We start from the raw sequence: 5,566 nt of genomic DNA, 5'->3' as shown, positions 1-5,566 counted from the left end.
AACAGTAGTGAGGCTGTGTCGATACACCAATATAGCTCGATAACGATCGGGGGACGTTGTTCCGATTGTAACCGGTGGACAGATGACGGTCTTACAGAGGCTGTCACGCCTGATGAGGGTCATTACGTCCCCATTATGGCAGTTTGACAAGATGCCTCCGAGGCATTGATCAGTTGGGCTTTTTTGTGTTGCAGTTACTGTTTTTTCTTTTTTGCCCATGTGGCCCATTTTTGTAATGCCGAACAAAATGCAATTTTTTCATCAAGCAGTATGTTAATACAGAACTTCATTGACGAGTTCCACGAGCAGTGTTGACAGAGATTAGGCAGGACGGTGTAGTTTAAAGCTGACAGTCCAAACTTTGCATCCAGGTAAGAAAAAATAAAAGGATTTTATGATCGCAGCAGTATTTCCTAACCTGGGGTCATGGACGTCGCAGCAGGTAAATAAAACACCAAGCAGGCCAGGAAACCTGCCCGCTGCTTTCACTTTAAGAAAGGTGGGTCAGCGATCCTAAAGGCTGCAAATATGAGAAATTTAATCTCACAAAAATAATCCAAGCAGAAAATCTACATGTGCACAGGAAGGCCCCGGATCATCCCAGAACTCGTCTCAATGTGAGCCAAAGTGTTTTCACTACGCCACCGCGCAGCCTCTTCCAACTCGTCAACATTTCTGTCTGCTACTTTAATTAAACTGTTACATCATCAAGCATGTGAAACCAGCAGACTGAAGCAATCGCTTCAATCCTCCATTAAAGAGATGATGTTTGTCTCTTTGCTAGATTGGAGGGAGAAAAAAAAAAACTACCAGGACGCGATCACAAAGCAACAAATCTTTTTTCCCTTTTATTTTTTTTAATGTCTTTATTTTATTTTTTCCGAAAAACCCGACATGAACTGGATCCAGAAAGTTACATTCTAGTTGTAATTCTTGAAAACAAAATAATAAGGACACAGTGTCCATCCTGAAATACCTCCGGACTAATAGAGTGGTAGCAGTTTGAGATTTGCATTTTATAGAAGAGCAGCCTTGGCAGAGGTCTGAACCTTCAGAGTGCATCGCTAGCAAACGGTGAAAATTGGATGAATAAAAATACGCTTCAGAGGTAAAGGGGTTTGGGAGATCTTAAATATTTATAAAACTAGTGTGTCTTTTTCCAAAAAAAGGTCTGGCTCCGGACCGGGCAATGGTTTATGTGCAGCTAACTCTTAATTTATTCACACCTCAGACTCTTATGACTAAAGTTCTGTGCAAAAAAATCTGATTTAAAAAAAAAAAAAAAAAAAAAGTCTCTTTGTAAGTTGACTTAACTGTGAATACATTACCTGGAGTGACACGCTCATCAAACACACACACACACACACACGCAGTTGTTGGCGGTGTCACGGTGTACTCCCCGGTGACGGCTTCACCGCCACGGGGTCAAGAGTCCGAGGTGATTAGTGCTCGTCATAAGACCTCGCTCACATTACACACACACTCGGGGCGAGAGGTCCGCGCCAGCTCCGAGAAGAAACCTGTCAATCTTACTCAGCGCCGATGAGAGCCGTGCCTTCAGTGGGTTCAAGTGGAGCTGCAGGATCCCTCCGAGCATATTTGATGCTCCACCTCTTTAATTATCCTTTAATTATTGATGATATATCCCGACACAGACTTGAACATACATTAAACGGAGACATGTGTTTGTATAGGCTGCCGGTTCAGGGATTGACTCGCAAAGGTGGTCTATACACAGTTTTTACTTTGGAGTCACTCATTAGTCTCAAATACATGTTTTCTGCATTGCTGTGTGGAGGCGAGCCCGAACCAAAGACACACTCTACGTCCGTGTTTAAAGCTTTGTGTGCATCATATAGCCCCTTTGGCTCCGACGCTCACGTCTTTGAAGTGCTCCGACAGAAGCATCCGCCATGTTTCACAGATGAGGCGTTGCTCTGGGACATGAGCCCGTTTCCTTTAACTCCCCGTGTTTTCCTTTTTTCATTATTTTGATGCTGCTTTGGATTTGTTTCATCACAGGACTTCGCGCCGCAGCCCAGTCACTTTATTTTGTTTGTGTTTTCGGCAGGCTCGGCCTGACCCGACCTTTCCGTTTTTGACGCTCGCCGGCAGTTTGAGGCGAGTCCGCCGAGGATTGACTGTTTTCTTGATCGCTGACAAGAAAACATGTTCGCCTACATGCCGGAGAAACACTGTTGTGCGTGCACGAAGGGCTCTCCGGTCTGCCAGGTCATGTGCCAGTTTTTTTAGTTCTACTTGTGTACACGAATGTTTCATGTTTGATATCCCCCCCCCGAAAAAAATATTTTAGCTTTGATTGACTTTATTACCATCCTCTTCGCAAGCTGTTCTGCATATGCTGAGATGAACAATTTCATCTTAATTCAAACCGCAACTCGATGAGCTCAAATAGTAAAATGACAAAAAGGTATGGACAAAAACTAATTGATTGTCTTTAAACCCTTTCACAAACAGAGCAACAAAACAAAAGGGGCTTCGCTTGAGAATTTCTCTTCTCTTTGTGATAAATTTACTCCGAGTGACTCCTCACAAAAAAGACTTAAGGCGTCACATTACATAAAAAGGAAAAGATCACACATCGCTCCAAAAATATCTATTTAGCGTTGCATCTGTCTTGCCTGCCTTATTGTTCATCTCTCAACCAGAACATGCAGACCTCATGTTAATACACACAAATGTCACGCTCATTCTGTCCACAGCATGGTTAAAATCATTTGATTTGCTCACTTGCAGGTAGAAAATGCCACTTGCACACTAATGAATGTTATTGCTTGAGTATGGATTTGATGAAAGTTGAACTAATTTAATAGTATTTATACATGTTTGCTCGTTGCATCATTTATGCAGCTCGTTACACACAAAGAACGAAGGTGCGCGGGTTTTGTGTGCTTTTGTGTTTGTGCAAAGCCACAGGGATGGATCCTCCTGGTCAGTGGCAAGATTAAGAGGACACAGCAAGGACTCCCATGATGCAATATGGGACTCTCTTTCTGAGCCCTGAAAGCGGCACCCGGGCCTGGAGGCTGAATTGACCCCTGAACTGCTACTGCAACTTCCTCCATCCGTCCTTTCTCCCTCTTTTCACTCTCACTGTGGTCTCCCCCCCCCCTCTCTCTCTCTCTCTCTCTCTCTCTCTCTCTCTCTCTCTCTCTCTCTCTCTCCTTAAACGTACCCCCCCCCCCCCCCCCCCCCCCCCCCCCCCCCAGCTCTCACACCCATCGCTTCCACACAGAAGCACCAGCAAGCGGGCAGCAGCCAAATGGCCTGCCCTCTGCTTCATATTGCTGGTGGTCAGGTTTTGTTTTTGTCTTTGACGGTTTGACTTTCGTTCACAAAGCCCAGGAGGACTCAGATAGCCCAGGGATGGACACACACACACCCGCACACACACACACTTGCGCCAAGCTGAAGAGTTCCATTCCGAGACCTCGGGCATCTTCTCCAGCTTCTGTCAGAGCCATGATGTCATTATGAAGAGACACAATGCCTCTTCATTATTCCCTGTAAACACACACGCACTCACACACACACACACACACACACACACACACACACACACACGCACACACGCACACGAGGAGCAGCACGTTGCACAGGTGAGCAGAAATGTAAAACAGGTTAATATACTGTATAGATAAATCAACCTTGTATATTAGTTTATTCTTTGGACAGTCTTGACTTTGGGTTTGACTTGTGTAGAATAAAGAGTATGTTTTCAGTGCACAATAACACTATTAGGTGGTGTCCAGTCTCCTCCCTGGGGAGGACACGGGACCATCGTGGCCACAGACTGTCAATAAGAAGCCAAACAGTGCAGGAACAGAGCGGAGCTACGGGCAGCTATTTAAGTACAGTTTTGTTTTCATACATGCATCATTTTGAATTCACTGGCCTGTGAATGTAAGAGAAACACGTGATCACTCAAAGTAAAGCATGCACAGGAAGTCACAGAATCCACGAAAACAACCCCAAATTTCAAAGAAAAGTGAACGAAAAGTGAATGAACAACTTGGGTTGAAACATTGGCGACAGGCCAAAGTGCAACCAATGAAGCATAAAAAGAAGTTTTATTCATTTTGTAAATCAAAGCATTTTTTCAATAAGATGAGGTTCAAAAGTAAACAAATGACCTTTCCTTTTCTCCTAAACTCTAAATCTAATAAAGTTGTAATGGTTGGGAATTGGTTTGTAAGGGGCTTTTGGTCCACGAGTGGCACAAGATCACCAGCAAGCGTCGTTACAACAAAGAAAAATCCATCTAACGATGATTCCCTCACTTTTTGTGGGTCGTATGTTTAATAAACACTAATAAGTCAGACATCTGCAACAAAACCTCTGCAGACAGCGCTGAGTTGACTTCATCCATTCACAATTTCATATCAGAATTTATTCCCTCCACGAGAAAAAGAAAAAAGAAAAATGGTCCATCTAAATCTCCTCCTGGTCTAACTTTAATCAACTGCTGTAATACGACTTGTTAAAGCGGGGTCACTGCCCTCGCGCCCGAGGCCGTCTCACTCTTCATTCTGATCCCATCGTATGGAGCGGCGCCGTCTCTGAGCTGAACTCGTCCGTTACATTGGAGAAATTAGGCTCTGCAGAGGGAAACAACAGAGCGGTGCTTAACATTGTGAGTGCAGATTCTGATTTCTGGTAAATGCAGCGCTACTCTAGAAATTAACCCCTGATTGGCCTGCAGTGTTTAGTGATCTCATAAACACATTGCTAACCCCCCCCCCCCCCAGAAGCCATGCTTGACCTATATTACTAGTACATAAATCATCTTCAGGTAAATCACAAAAAAACACAAGTACTTCTTTCAATTCAGCTGCTAATGGAAGAAACCAAACTGAATCCAAACATTCAATCTGCACAAGTTTTAAAGTATAGATGACCCAACCTGAGCAGCTTTGTCAAGAGACTCACGACAAGTCATCTAGTGAGATTTAAACAAAAAATGTATTTACTTTTTGTACCTGTGTGGGATTTTGCTGTATTTGCTTTTTAAAGAATAAAATCAGCAGAAAAAAAAACAAAAATTAAAAAAACAGGGCAGGATATTCTGCTGAGAGGACACAATTAGATCAATTTAAATAAAACTTTGCATAAAATTGCATAATAGGAGCATGAGATTTATCACAACAGCTGACATCTGTATATTTCTTTAAATCCAGTGTCATGAATAGCAGTTTTGAGTAACAATTTCAAAAGTTTTTCCCTCCCGCAGTCCCAGTTTGAACATGCCATGACTGTGGCTTCAGGTTTCTCGCTGCACAGGTAGCGGCGCGTGAGTGTAGCGCGAATGCCTGCAGACCCTGAGAGATGTCTCCGCTCCCTTCCAGTCAGATTACCCAGGGTGTCTTCCTGCGTGACGCTTCCTCTGCATACATCGACTTGAAGTGCCGGTTATATCCCCCCCCCCCCCCCCCCCCCCCCCCCCCCCCGCGCTCCGAGCGTTGTTCTACCTCACCTTCCCCGCCACATCGGATTTAGGGGGTCTCTTTATATAACCCGCGTGGCAGAGTGTGAGTCATGATATTAG

This window comes from Lipophrys pholis, assembly GCF_963383615.2.
Source record: "Lipophrys pholis genome assembly, chromosome: 21".
NCBI lineage: Eukaryota > Metazoa > Chordata > Actinopteri > Blenniiformes > Blenniidae > Lipophrys > Lipophrys pholis.
Note: the sequence above shows the minus strand (reverse complement) of the source record.